Source organism: Quercus lobata, chromosome 8 (genome assembly GCF_001633185.2).
Source record: "Quercus lobata isolate SW786 chromosome 8, ValleyOak3.0 Primary Assembly, whole genome shotgun sequence".
NCBI classification, from domain to species: domain Eukaryota; kingdom Viridiplantae; phylum Streptophyta; class Magnoliopsida; order Fagales; family Fagaceae; genus Quercus; species Quercus lobata.
The window spans coordinates 31484838-31501049 of NC_044911.1; the positions used below are offsets into that span (position 1 = coordinate 31484838).

Consider the following 16212-nt stretch of genomic DNA (forward strand, 5'->3'; position numbering starts at 1 on the left):
TTTGGATAAGTGGATAGAGGTCCCTTTTTTTTAATAGGGATGTATGGCCAATCAATGGTACTTGTAGGGATATTGGGCCCAAGAGCTCATTATCAATGTTTATATTGGGCCTAAGACCCAAGCCGAGGATAAGGGTCGTCCGAGGAGGGGTAAACATTGTCAAGGGAGTTCGTGTTAGTAAATGAAGGAATTAGTTTTGATGACAATGACCCAGAAGGTTGGGCCGAGGATGAATGCCTCCTTGGCCAACCAAAGCCGAGGTCCATAAAGGTGGTCTGCCGTCTAGGGAAATGTTCCAGGAAATTCTGTTATCACGGATAAGCATTGCAGAAATAAAGGACAAAGGGGAGTCTTAAAATATCTACGGAGAAATCTACTACCACCGCATTAAATGCTCTACAGCTAATTCTCTGACCCCATTAATGTGGAGGTGATACCTGAACAGTGGTTTTCAGCCTTACAACTACTACACAAAGACTTCAGGTAGGTGTTGATGGGACAAGTATCAACACCAACCATCTGGACTGCACGTAGAGGGTAGAAATGAAAAGGGAAAGATAGTATAAAAGAAGGGGGAGGCAATGAGAGAAGGGGATGGAGAAATCAAGAAAGAAGCACTATAGCAATCAGGAACCAAACTTGTGAGAAATATATAAGAACTGATCTCCTCAGATTGTGTCGATGATGATTTTCTTTAGTTTAAATCAATCTATCTTTCTGTTCTTGTCATTTGAACTCACATTATCTGTTGTCCAACTCATTTTAACCCAGTTTTCCAATCCACTCTCTACAAATTCATTGTGTTGGGCTTGTTGGGCCTGAGTCCTTCCATCGTTTGGGCTAGAGATCCAGATCTAGTCCTTAAAGTACTATTAGTATTTTTTGTTACTAGTTTATTTTTTTCATGAAGACTACCGCACCTATAGGTTGTCCAATATGGAGCCTACAATTTGACCTTGTTTGGCTGAACTAACACAGTTGCACCTTGCATATGGATCTAAAATCATTGATTTGTTAAGTCAAAACTCGAAAAGAGAAATAACCAATTGAGTTCTACATCAAATACTTACTCCTTTCATTTCATAAGAGAGAGAGAGAGAGAGAGAGAGAGAGAGAGAGAGCTAATTCTTGTTGTTTTCTAACACATTTTTTTCACAACTTCCGAGTTTACAAGTTTTGAGTGGTAAATATATGAAATTGAAAAATAATGATACTATTCCATTTTGAGTGTTCTACTTTATACTTTATCAATTACATATTGTTATGCCAAACGTCTTGTAGTAGCTCAAGTGGTTAGCACCTCCTAATGTTTTCAATGGAAATATTCAGGGTTTAAATCTCTCTTATTCCATTATAATTATCGAATTATCAAACACAAAAAAAAAAAAAAAAAAAACATCTATTACACGGCTTTTTTCCTTATAAAATAAATGAAGTTTGAAATTGAAAAAAAAAAAAAAAATCTAAAACATATCATATTGCAATTAGTGGAGTATAAAAGTGAAATAGAGGATTTTGTATTTAAAATTTTAAAGTGCTTGTCCAATAATCTAACTTGCCATCTCAACAAATTGTGAAAAAAAAATGTAATAATCGTGAAGTTTTCTTGAGGCTTGTGAGCAACCCATTTATGAAGAAATACATAAAAATTAGTGGTACAAAATTTCCAATCACACACCACTTGTCCATTTTAAAACAATTCGGGCAGGACTTCATTTAATATTCTAGTGCATAGTGCATAATACAAGAACAAAAACATAGTCATTTTAGGACGCTGTCTAACTAGAACACCAAACACAAGCCATACCTAGACGATTATATCTGAATTCTGAAGTTCCATCAAATCAATGAGCATGATTGGGCACTTATCCAACAATCCTTCTCATTTGCCACTAAGAAATTCACATATCACATCCTATTCATCCAAGAAATGAAAGCATTCCCATGCTAGGAGTCAGGAACTTCTTTTGCTATATAGGAAAGTCTTTGAATTTCAATACAAGTTCTAACTTCTAGCAAAAATTCCAGGAATTTAATATGCATATGTAAACTTTGATCAGAATTGATCTATGATGAACCATCCTGGTTTAGTCCTGTGAAGGTTCACATACAATTTGTCTATACCAAAATCATGCAACTATTTCACGTGAATTCATCCAGACAAAGATCCCCCAAACTTGAAAATGGATAAAAATAGGGTAAAAGAGCACAAATTTATCACTCAAGTTTGCATTTCTCAGTTTCGTTACTGGTACAACAAAGGATAAAGAAAAAGAGAAATTTTAATAAAATTGATGAAAGATACACCACCATAAAGCTCACATGCTCTAGAAACCACATAACTACTAAAACATCACATTAAAAAAAAAAAAAAAAAACATGTAAATAACTTCTCAGTTGGTAAGATCCATGATGGCAGTAACTATGTCTCCATCTGCAGCCTTCAATGCCTTCACAGCCTTTGACCTAGTGACTCCTGCCTGTGTCATCACCAACTCTATGTCCTTGAGTTCCACTCCAGTCTCATCTACTTCTTCATCATCTTGAGCCACAGCCGAAGTCTCAGGTTGGGAAATCACATTGCTGAGATCAGGAGCCTTAAACTGCCCTGCAGCCTAAGTCTGTAGTTGAGAGCTCAAATCCTCGATCTTTGCCTCCCCAAAGATTACATACGTGTCTGAAGTTGGACTCTTGAAAACATCGGGTGTTTGAGATGACAAACAATATCTGATTTTAAGGGCAATATATGTTAGATCTGTTAAATATTAATATATTATAAATATTAGCAACGCGATGTGCTATACCATGTTGTGTATGCTAGAGTGAATGCGGAAGAGGAAGCATAGAAGAGGAACACTAAGAACACGAGGGTTATGTGGTTCAGCCTTGACGGCCTACATCCACGGAGGAATCCCTTAAGGGCTACATCTTTATTGTATGAGAGTGTAGTACAATAACCTGTGTTACAATGAGCCATAACATGAGTATATATAGGCGACTAAACCCTAGACTACTAGTATAAGTAGGACTGGGCTTGGGCCTATTACATTGGGCTAATATATGTCTAATATATATCTCTAACAAGATCAAGAGAAAACTAAAGATAGATATATAAATTAAAACCACAATCAATAAAATCACAGTTCAAAAGGCACCAACATTCTTGCTCTTTTTGACAGTGACTCGGCTAACACCCGGGATAGGTTTCATGCCAAGCTTCAACATTGCTTTGCGACTTTTCTTTTCACTTCTGCTTTGCTTTGACCTACCACTTGCATCTCCATCATGTTGTCCTGATAATACAGAAAGCATCAGGAAAAAAAAAGAACCATTATGTACATAATTAAATAAGCAAGGTTAATGTTAGCTGCAATTGCATCCTTATTGGATCCATCGATATTTTCACAAAAAGGTTTCATTAGGAGGGATCACATTGCACAACTTTATTCATTTAGTTCAAATTTAAAAAGAACTTCATTTCATTTCACTGAACAATCAGCCCAATGGTTGTATATCAGTTTAGTTTTTGCTACCAGTGGATATCATCCACAGATCCACTAGTATCACTCATGCACACTAATTTCAAGCAAGGGTGACTTTTTTTTTTCAGGAAAATGTTCTATAAATGCAACACATTAGTGATAAGCAAGCAGTAGAAAATAAAATAGATTTAGAAATTTATAATAAATTAAAAAAAAAAAAAAAAAAAAAAAAAAAACCTGCAATCCAACTTGACACAAACATTTTATTATGAGGAATTTGTAAATGAAAGGATCAAAAAGAACTAGTCAAACAGAGACAGAGCGAGAATAACAAAATCCAGGATTTAAATTTAAAAATAAATGAAAAATCAACATCCTAAATCTATAGGTAAAATATTAGAAAGCCCTATATTTACATTCAAGGACTTGATCTTCAATTTATTTGGATGTTGGCCAATCTAGTGGCGACTACCCTGTTTGTGCATCATAACATTCTCTTTTTTTTCTTTTTCTTTTTTTGATAAGTAATAAATATATATTAAAAAGAAAAAGGGTGTCACCTGAGTATACAGGAAGTATACATCAGGGAAAAAAAAAATCTTATTGTACATCATAACAATCTTATAGTTCCAAACTATAGCAATGCACTGTTTTTTACCCAATCTGCACAAGAGAGATTAATAAGTTGCAACAAACACCCCCCTAAAACCCATTTTCCATTTATATGGAATACATGGAACACATATGAATGTAATTGAAAGTTCAAAACCGTGTACAAAAACACCTTTGAACGTTTAGACCCCCAAATAACAACTTAATCAATTCAAGCAATATGTCAAACATCTAGTGTGCGGAAACTTAACATATGCTATCAAACGAAATTGATTAAATACTATCTAAGCCATAACAGATAAATATCCACAGCAGATAAATATAAAGGCAAAGATAGAAAGGAAGGAAGATGCAAATACAAAGACAACACGCGATGTGTTATCGAAGAGGAAACCGAAGCCCTCGGCGAAAAACCTCTCCGCCGCCCTCCAAGCGGTAATCAATCCACTAGAAAATATAGTTGGGATACAAGGACAGCAATAGACCCTCCAAGCCTAATCTACCTAGTGCACCTAAGCCCTCCAAGCTTCTTGCTCCAACGAGGTTACGCCGAACCTTTTTCTTTTCTAGCTTCCCGGATTCCGCTACTAGACCGTAGCATCAACCAATGAAGATTGGTTCCTTCCTAACTGCTTCCCAGAAATCCAAACAGCAGTCTCACAATGATGATGATGGTGAGAACCTGGTTTGGTATAAAGCCTCTCAAGGATTTGACAATGGAAAGGAAGAGAGTTGAGGAATTTGAAGAGATTCTAAGGTAGAGATTGTGGGTGAAACAATCTGGTTTTTCTTTAGGGTTTCTCTCTTAAAATTCTCTCTGGAAGCTCTCTTTCAATCGTGGGTAATAGGGGTATTTATACTTGGAGTGGAGAGGAATGTGAAACGTCAGAATTCTACAAAACAGGGGTGGCTCGCGGCTTGACCTCGCGGCTTGACTAAGTCGCGAGATCCAGTCGCGAGATAACCGTATGGCCAGTTGTCCTGTTTTGTCCTGTAGTGCTCCAGCTAGCAGACTGTTCACCTTCCAGCATGCTTGGCACGTGAGGTTGCTTCTGGCGGCTTGAAGCCGGGAGTCACCCGCGAGACCCAGCCGCGACACTCTGTTTTCTTGCACACTCTTGAGCAAACTTCACTCTATCTCACTCACTACCCTTACATCAAACACACCTAAATACAGGGTTACTAAATGCTGAATTACAAGCAAATTTGGCACGGAATAAAGCCAATAAGATGGTTGAATAAATTCAACCTTACAGTAATTTTTATGATAGATAATCTTTTACTGAAAAAAAAAGGCGCAACTACAAAAAGTTTCTTGTTAAATCACTAACTTTTTTATTTAAGTTATTTAAAAATTTTATTGGTTATCTATTATATCCAACCAATGAGTCTTCTTAAAGCCTGACCTCACCCTTCATCACATTCTTGTGGAAAGATAATGTGTAATTTGAAACAATGCCCATTGACTTAACAGGAAAAGATGTGAATGCATAAACACAAGGAAGAAAAAAAAAAGGAAACATAGATACTACAACAAACAACATTCACAGTGAACTTACCCTCAACTTCATCATCATCCTTGTCATCATCATCGTCATCCTCATCGTCATCATCTTTGTCCTCAAGCACAGGCTCATCGGGCTGCCCACAAAACAAAGAGAGAGAGAGATTGAATTAATACAACTTAAGCAGACTTCTAAAAGAAAGAAACTTATTAGAAATACAATGTAATCAAAAATTAGTTCCAAAGCATTTACAAGCTTATCAGCATGGAAGTAATAGCCATTTGAGAGAAAAAATTGAGGGAATTTGGAGTAAAAAAGATACATACGGGCCCATTTCATCTAATGGAATTAAGAGGACATAAATAAATAGAAAGACTGAAAATCGCATATACAAAGAAGCCAAAATATGGCAGACACCTTGTATGTCATTTGTCTGTTATTTTGTTAAGTTCATTACGGCATATATCTCTCATACAAAACAGGGATGGGATGGTAAAGAAGAGAATCATGTTAAAGGAAGCACTGAAACTTAGAAATCAAAAATAGAAGAAGAAGACTCATAACAGCTAGTGTTATGTCTAACGGCTCTTAGACTAAAACGTTGTCGTTTTGTGTCTTAGTTAAAGTATGTAACTGAGTTAAGAAGAAACGGTGTCGTTCAACTTATTGAAACTGTGCCGTTTTATGTCTGCCTGTTATCAGTGTTCAACAGTGCCGTTTTGGAGTCATCTCTCCCAAAGGCTATCTGATGCGAGGAGTTTTCTCTCTCTGTGTTGAAGATATACAATTATGGTTTCAGCTCTAACTGTCACTCAAGCCAGGCTGTCACGCCGGAATTTACGGAGTATATTTTGGGATTAGTTCTGAGTTTGTTAAGAGCAGTTGTGCTCTCTGGAATGCTCAATCTGTAATGTACTTTATCTATAAATAGAGTAGGTGCTATGTATTTTTCAATTAAGCTTGATGAAATAGAAATCAATTTTCTCTTGTTTATCTTTCTTGTTTTACTCTCTCTCTCTCTTCTTCTTCTCTGTTTGTCTTGCTCATTCGCCATTGTTGTCCATCTTTCAGGCTTCAAAATTCTACATGGTATCAGAGCCAATGGCTTCAACATCTCAAACAGAGACTACTCAATCCACACACACAGCTCCTGTCCATACAGTGTCTACTCCTTCAACCTCCATACAATCACCACTGCTATTACTCGTAAACATGTCCAATCTCATGTCAATCAAGCTTGACTACAACAACTACATTCCATGGAAGCATCAACTGCTCACCATACTTGAAGCTTATTCCTTAGTTGAACATATTGATGGCACAACACCAAAGCCATCACCTTTTGTACTTGATGCATCAGGAAACACAACTTCAGTTGTTAATCCAGATTTCCAATCTTGGAGAATCAGAGATAAGGCACTCCTTTCTCTGATAAACTCAACTCTTACTCCACAAGTGTTTTCACTTGTTGTTGGTGTAACTAGCTCAAGAGAAGTGTGGAACACTCTTGAACAAAGGTTCACTTCTACTTCAAGAGCCAATATCTTGAACCTTAAGCTTGAACTTCAAGGTATCAAGAAAGGGAATGAATCAGTGAACTCTTTTCTTCAAAAGATAAAGATTGCACATGATAAACTCCTAGCTGTGGGAGTGGATGTAGACAATGAAGAGCTAATTTGTATTGTGCTCAGAGGACTTCCTAGAGAATTTGCACATTTCTGTTCTGCAATTCGAACTAGAAGTGATCCTATATCATATGAACAACTTGCCATTATGCTACAGAGTGAAGAACAAGCTATGACTGATCATCTTGATTCAGTCTTTCACTCACTAGCCATGTTTGCTTCTAATGGTAAAGCTGGTAGCAGTTCACAGAATCATAGTTCTGGTAGAGGAAGAGGATGGAATCAATCTAATAGAGGAAGAGGAGGTGGTAGATACAATAACTTTGGAGGAGGACAACCACATTTTAGTGGTGGACAGCAACACTTCTCATCACCATAGGCACCTCATTTTTCTCCACAAGGATCTCCACACTTCACTCAGAATTTTTCTTCATAAAACTCTCCTCAAGGCTTCAAGCATGAATGTCTAAGCTGTCAGATTTGTGGAAAGTCTGGCCATGGTGCATTGCTACCATAGGATGGATTTTGCTTATCAAGGCAAAAATCCTCCTACTAAGTTTGCTGCTATGGCAAGTGCATCTAATGCAGTGATCACTAGCAATCAAGACCCCTGGCTTGTTGATTTTGGAACCACTGATCACCTCACTGCTAATCTCAACAGCCTCTCCAATCAGTCTTAATACAAGGGACCTGAGCAGATCATTGTGGAAAATGGTCAGTCTTTGCCTATCAACCATATAGGTAACACTACCTTACACACTAAATACCATTATTTCATCCTTAAAAATGTCTTTCATGTGCCAAGAATTGCAAAGAATTTACTTTCAATTCATAAATTCTACCTACATAATAACTGTTCTTGCTATTTTGATGCCAATCAAATTAAAATCCAGGATATTCCTACGGGGAGACTCCTTTACAAGGGCTTGAGTGAGAATGGGGTTTACCCTATCTACTCCAAGAACTTCATCAGCTCTCTTCCACATCCACATGTCAACTCTGAGTCATCTTCAATACAGAATCCCATTTCTACTGAATTTTCATTTCCTACTGCTTTTACTGTAAATAAAGCCAATAATTGGTTGTTGTGGCATCATAGAATGGGCCATCCTAGCAATAAAATTCTTGATGTTGCTTTATCTTCTTTGAACATTTCTTGTCCATCACAAAGTGATAATGGACTCACTCATTGTAAGCATTGTTTAAGTGGAAAAATGCATCAATTTTCATTTCCTGTTTCTACTTTTCATGCTTCAAAACCTCTTGAGTTAGTGCACTCTGATGTTTGGGGTCCTACTCCTATTACATCCATTAATGATTTTCAATATTACCTCCTTTTTTGTTGATGAATACTCTAAATTTAGTTGCCTTTATTTGCTTAAACATAAGTCTGATGTCCTTGATATTTTCAAATTTTTTAAAGCCACTGTTGAAAATCAACTTGACACTAAAATCAAGGTCTTAAGAACTGACAATGGTGGGGAATACACCTCTAATGCCTTCAAACACTTTTGTTCCACACAAGGCCTTATTCACCAATTTTCTTGTCCTCACACACCCCAACAAAATGGGGTGGCTGAGAGGAAGCATAGACATATTGTTGAATGTGCCCTTACCATGCTTTCCCATTCTCAATTGCCACCCTCCTACTAGTCCTATGTTGTCTCTACAGCTGTCCATGTCATCAATAGACTTCCTACTCCCCTCTTTAAGAATCTAACTCCTTGGGAACTCCTGTATAAATCCAAACCTGATATCACACACCTCAGATCTTTTGGTTGTGTTTGTTTTCCGTTACTTAAGCCTTATAATTCCCACAAGTTACAACCCCACACCACACCTTGCATTTTCCTTGGTTACCCAGCACATACCAAGGGCTATATCTATCAAAATCCTCACACATCTCAGATTTACATCTCCAGACATGTTCATTTCAATGAACTTGAGTTCTTTAACCCTCAGTCTTTAACCACTGGTCCTCTATTCGTCTCCTCTATTCAGCCCTCAACACAGTGTCCTATCATTGTCCCTTTGATCACTCAGCCCCATAATTCTGGTCCTACTCTCTCACAGCCTAGCTCTACTCACTCTACTCCTACTCCTACACTTGATTCCTCTTCCCATTCTTCTATTCCTAATGTTCCTGATCTGTCCCATTCCAATCCTCTCTCTACCTCATCTATCTCCCCACCTCACCTTATACCTGCTTCCCTTCCTATCCCTAGTTCACAGGTTCCTGTTGCTATTCCCACAGCTGATTCACAGGTCCTTGCCACTATTAATGCTCACCCTATGACCACTAGGTCCAAGGCTGGCATCTATAAGCCTAAGGCCCTTCATGCTGCATCTACTGCTCCACATGCTGTTGTTAAGGGTTCTCAGCCTCACTCACAGCAGTGCTCTAAGTCCACCAAGTCAAGTTCATCTTCCAAACCTGATTACACCACTACAAAACCTCCTACCTATAAAATTACAGCTCAACATCCCCAATGGTGCTCTGCCATGGATGATGAGTTTCAGGCTCTTCAGAGGCGGGGTACTTGGATTTTGGTGCCACCCTCTCCTTCTCAAAACTTGGTTGGCTGCAAATGGGTCTATAAGCTTAAGCACAACAATGATGGTTCTATAAGTAAATACAAGGCCAAATTGGTGGCCAAGGGGTTTCATCAACAGTTTGGGGTTGACTTTGAGGAGACTTTCAACCCAGTCATCAAACCTCCCACTGTGAGAATCATTCTCTCACTTGCTGTCAAGTTCAATTGGCCTCTAAGACAACTTGATGTAAGCAATGCATTCTTACATGGTTTTTTGAGAGAGGATGTGTATATGGTTCAGCCCCCTGGCTATGTTGACTCAACTCACCCTACTTATGTTTGTAAGCTTCTCAAGTCTCTCTATGGGCTCAAACAAGCCCCTAGAGCCTGGTTTGAGAGATTTTCAACCCAATTGCTTCATATTGGGTTTCAGGCTTCTCTCTTAGACTCCTCCTTATTCACTCTCAGACATGGTACCTTAGTGGCCTTCTTGCTTGTCTATGTTGATGATATAGTCCTCACTGGCAACAGTCCTCAGTTCCTAAACTCTCTAATTGCTCAACTCAGTGCAGTCTTTGAGCTTAAGGATCTAGGACCACTAAACTACTTTCTGGGCTTCAAATTACCAGAACTGACGAAGGCCTACTTGTGACTCAGACTAAGTATGCTCAGGACTTGCTTCTCAGAGTCAACATGCATACTTCTAAACTAGCTCGTACCCTATGTGCTCCTAATACTAGATTGTCTCCCACTGATGGTGCTTTGCTTTCTAACCCTCATGAATTTAGGAGTTTGGTTAGCTCTTTGCACTACTTAACATTCACTAGGCCTGATCTCAATTTTGCAGTCCAACAAGTTTGTCAGTTTATGTCCAATCCCACAGATTTACAATTAATTGCTGCTAAAAGAATTTTGAGATATGTGCATGCTACCTTAAATCATCGTGTCTTTCTTCAACCTGGCCCTCTCTCTATATCTGCCTTCTTTGACTCGGATTGGGCTGGGGATCCCTATGATCGACACTCCATCATGGGTTACATTGTTTATCTGGGCTACAATCCTATAACTAGGAGTGCAAAGAAACAAGACACCATCTCTAGATCTTCCACTGAGTCTGAGTATCGAGCATTAGCCACCACTACTGTTGAGCTCTATTGGCTTCACCAGGTGTTGCGTGATCTTGGGGTTTTTCTTCCTGGCCCTCCTAAACTTTGGTGTGACAACGTGTCTGCACTTGCTATTGCCTCCAATCCTGTATTCCATGCCCGCACCAAACACATCGAGGCCGACTACCATTTTGTTCGTGAGAAGGTCTTGCGAAAGGATCTTCAAGTCAAGTATATTGCCACAGGTGATCAACTGGCTGATGTGTTTACTAAGAGCCTCCCTACTTCCAGATTTGCCTTTCTTAGATCCAAAATCATGGTATCGTTGACCCCCTAGTTTTGCGGGAGGATGTTAAAGGAAGCACTGAAACTCAGAAATCAAAAATAGAAGAAGAAGACTCATAACGGCTAGTGTTATGTCTAACGGCTCTTAGACTAAAATGTTGCCGTTTTGTGTCTTAGTTAAAGTATGTAATTGAGTTAAGAAGAAACGGTGTCGTTCAACTTATTGAAACTGTGCTGTTTTATGTCTGCCTGTTATAAGTGTTCAACGGTGCCGTTTTAGAGTCATCTCTCCCAAAGGCTATCTGATGCGAGGAGTTTTCTCTCTCTGTGTTGAAGATATACAGTTATGGTTTCAGCTCTAACTGTCACTCAAGCCAGGCTGTCACGCCGGAATTTGCGGAGTATATTTTGGGATTAGTTCTGAATTTGTTAAGAGCAGTTGTGCTCTCTAGAATGCTCAATCTGTAATGTACTTTATCTATAAATAGAGTAGGTGCTATGTATTTTTCAATTAAGCTTGATGAAATAGAAATCAATTTTCTCTTGTTTCTCTTTCTTGTTTTACTCTCTCTCTCTCTTCTTCTTCTCTGTTTGTCTTGCTCATTCGCCATTGTTGTCCATCTTTCAAGCTTCAAAATTCTACAAATCATCACAACAATTCCAGTTGAACTGACTTTTCAAAGTTCGGAAAATCCTTGCCATTCTCTATATAAACTCAAATCAGAGGTCGCCAAAAACATAATACACCCATATACTCAATCTCAACTGGCCCCTCCTCCACATATAAACTCTAGACGGAAAATGATGTCGTGGGTTCAACTCCCATTGGATTGCGCGTATCATTTATCATTCAAAAATAATAACCCATTCAAGAACAGCAATTTCCACACACAAACATACAAGCATAAAGTTCATTCTACATAAATTTCCACAAGACTCCCACTCTTAACACTCCCAAACCTCACTATTAAATAAAGCAAAATGCATTCATCCCAAATTTGTTATCCTTTCAATCTCATATAGCACCGAAACCATTAAAATTCAAAGTACTCTACCTTCCCCCACACTTTTGCTGATTCAAATTTCCAGGGTTTGCTTGCTTGCTGATTGAATTTGTTCTGAACTGTGTGTCTAATACAGCATGTGGCAATTTGGCATACTTCTGTTTCTTCCCTCTTGTAGAACTAAACCAGTGCTTGTAAAAGGTGGAAGTGCACTCTAGAGCTTCTACTATTTGAGGAATCAAACAGGGTATCTTACTTTTTTTTTTTTGGGTGTGTATTTTTCATTAAATTGGGTTACTACTTTCCAAGTTGGGTGCTAAATTATGCTGTTTCTAGATAGCTGAATCCTGAATGTCAAAATTGCTTTCTGCATGGTAATCTTAAGAGACTTTCCAAAGCAACTTCCGGTTATTTACTACACTTGTTAAGACGTGTATGTATTAGCCAAACCTTGAACTATGTTTAGAAAGTACATTTTCCTTAGCATTGATTTGTTATACTTATTACTCTTTATTTGTTCTCACACCAGTTACAACTCCATCATACATATTCTTAGTCAATTTAATATACTTTAGAGGAACTCTTTTCTTTTCAAAAACCTACCACAACCTCTCTAGGTATTCTATCATATGCTTTCTTTATATCAATAAAACCATATGGAGATTTCTGGGATTTTTTATATTCTCAATTAGATATCTAAGAAAATTGCTTTTGTGGTAGACTGCCTTGACATAAAACTAAATTGATTATCCAAAATTGTTGTTTCATGTCTTAACTAAGAAGTATGGACATAGTCATGACATGACACCAAACACAACAAGCATGATAATTCTTGAAAAATTAGCACATGACATGGTGGGAATATGACAATTAAATTTTTTTTTTTTTTTGGATTGGTATAGGGGATATAACTATTAATAATGTTATTTAATATACATTCTTAGGTATATTTTATGTTTATTTCAAGTTTTCAAAATAAATAATAACTATCAAAATCTTTAAAAGCATATCTAAAATCAAAGAAATTTTTTTTAAACAAAAAAAAAAATTTATTTCCCCTCCCAACACAATGAGGACATGTGTATAGGAGTGTCCTTGGCATGGCCGGCATTGTCATGTGTCAGATAGGGATGGTCAACACGAACATGCTGAGGATTTTGGAATGTCCATGCTTCTTAGTATCTTAACCTATGTTTGATCATTATCTCCTGAAGTTTCATAGTTTGACTCATAAGTTTATTTTCATAGCAATTTTTTATAGTTTTAAATATCTTCTTCGTTCTTAGATATAGGTGTTAAAATTTTCTTCCTCCATTCTCTAGGAATTTTGTTAATACTAAAGATCCTATTGAATCCTAAATTTTTGAGGAATAAATTTAACTTATGTTGATTCTAGGAATAGAAATTTTTTTTGAAGAATTAATAGGAAAATGTAGAGATCTCACCTCTTTTGTTTAGATTCTACGGTAGTCAGGAAGGTGTTCTGAATATATCTCGTCATAAATACAACCTACACTTGCTTTTAGGTTTTATGTTGCTCCTGTACCTGGAAGGATGGGTTATCTTGCCGCTGTTGAAAGGTGACTACTAATATATTATTATTTTCTGATGCATAAATGATCAAGAAGTTGTATAGAAAAAAATAAATAGATGTTGTGAAACTTTTGGCCATTTTCAGATTCCTCAAAGTAATGGCCATGGTGTGGGCCGGAAGACAAATTACTAAGCTTATAAGAGCTGGCGGGTGAGCTGCCAGTACTCAAATTTTCTTCTATTATTTAGTAATTTGTGTGGACATCATGATGTTTCTTGATTCTTGAATAAGCAATTCAGCTGTATGATAATGGAATATTCTTTACTATTTTACTAAAAATGGAGCGAAATAATATTGTTTTAAATTAAGTCATCTGAGCCATTGGTCAATATATATATTTGAGCTGTTTGGAATATATGCTTGTTGAAGTTATAATCGCTCAACTATACTGTTGGTTGAAGCAGATACAAGAACACAATAATGGGAGAAAAAGGGAAAAGCCATATGTAATGAATTGTTAAATCTAAATCTAGTGCATGCTGTTGAAATAAGTTGTCTCTTTGATGCAGCAGAAGGGATTGTTTCTTTTCAATCTTAGCTGTAAATCTCGTGATCAACATTGTGAGAATGTAGTATATGATGATATGATGATTCCAAGGCATGAATGTTATTAGTGTTTTCTTAGCTCTCTTCTTCTTTGTAATTAGTGATTTTTTTTTCGTTTTTGCTTTTTCATCTTTTTTTTGTACTTTTGATATGCTGGTGTTACTTTGCATTTAGCAGTTTTTTGAATATATATCTTTCTTACCTATCAAAAAATAAATATTATTGCTGAAAAAATTATTTTAAAATTTCTACTTTTGATACTGGCATATTATATTCAGTAAAAAAACAAATTTTATCTATAGGTTATGAACATTGTTCTAGGTTTTTCCCATCTTTTATTTCGTAATGATATTGTTTAACTACTGATTTCATTTAAATGCCATTGTACTCACTCTTATTGAATAGAAGTTCTTTTTATGTTAAATTTAACAGTCTTTTGATTCTATAGAGGTTCTTTTTATGCAGAGCGCTTACCCTTGCACCTTTTGTAGACAGAGGATTGTCATGGTTCACTGTGAAATTGAAGTTTGAGTCTCAGGGGAAGGTAAGCGACACTGAAAATTTTTAAAAATTCTTGTTTTGTTCGATTACAAGTATCTCATTCCTTTAACTGTTTCCAGGCTTTCATGGCAATTGTTGGGTTCTGTTTTGCACTGGCTATCATCCTATTTTTGGTTGTGACATTGCTTTGGGCCTGAAGCTATTCCTCTTGTTTGTTCTCGCCTGGCTAATACAACAGAGCCTTAATTTCTCTAGTTCTCTTTAAATATTTTCATTTTTGTTTTTCCTTTAAATCACACCATCTATATGTAGTTCATGTCCCAATTAGTTTTCTGTATCATTATTTGCTGCTGTTGCAGAATAAATTCAGCCTCTTGTTAAATCAAATTTTGTTGTACAGCGTAGATTTTGTTGCAAAAAAAAAGATACTATACAACTATAAATATGAGTACGTTGTCATAAATGAGTACACTACAATGTACGATGGTGTCCGAAAACCTCAGGAAAGTGATTTTACCTTGTCTTTTGATGATGCATTAAAAATATTCTTAAAACCTGGAGACATTTACTATTTTTAGTTGTGATGATTTGGGGCTAAAGCTATTCTTGATGTTTGTTCTCACTTGGTTAGGTCGACAGAGCCTTCTCTAGTTCTCCTTCAACATTGGCGTTTTTGGTTTTTCCTTTAAAAGTTCAGGTTTAGTTCACTTAATTTATTTTGAACATGAGTTAAATTTGAGTTCATCATCAAGCTAGATTATATGTTCGAACTTGTTTCATTTTCTTATTGAAAAAGCTTGAACATTTTCCTAGGCTAATTGCTTATTCTATTCTTATATAAAGTAACCAACATGACTAAATTTTTTTAACTCTTCACAAATCTCTACAAATAATTAGTAACTAAATTATAGTTGAGATTTTACTATTAGAGTTAACTAGATGTAATACTTTCATTTATAAACTAATAAAATATGAATGATTCTTTCATATTGGCCATTTGGAAACGGAAGGCAGTGCTGAAATTCAATTAGAAAACTGCTGATTTTCACTATCGAAATTAGTACTCCCTGAGATCTTTTACCATATCTTGGACAAAACGGGTATACTATTTTATTTATTTTTTATTTTTTTTTTTGTAGAGGAGGGACATAACGGGTGCACTTGATAACTAGGAAGTGAGCTGATTTTTTTTTTCGCTGAATAGGAAGTAAGCTGATTGAGTTAAATTGTTCTTGATAATCCATACTGCATCATTACTACTCTTACTCTCAAGACAAAGTACATGGTCAACTCCAATTATTTTTTGTAACAACATTGGACTTTGATGTTTGGCCTTCATTTGTTGAAACCAAAAACACTTCAAAACAAAATGTGCAACTTCTCACTTCATACCCCAAAAATCCCTGAACCATGCAATG

The 16212-nt window shown here is 36.6% G+C and overlaps 1 pseudogene; it reads right to left on the minus strand.

Moving 5' to 3' along the window:
* Positions 1 to 2318: 2318 nt before the first annotated feature.
* On the minus strand, positions 2319 to 6813 carry LOC115956734 (annotated as a pseudogene).
* Positions 6814 to 16212: the final 9399 nt, after the last annotated feature.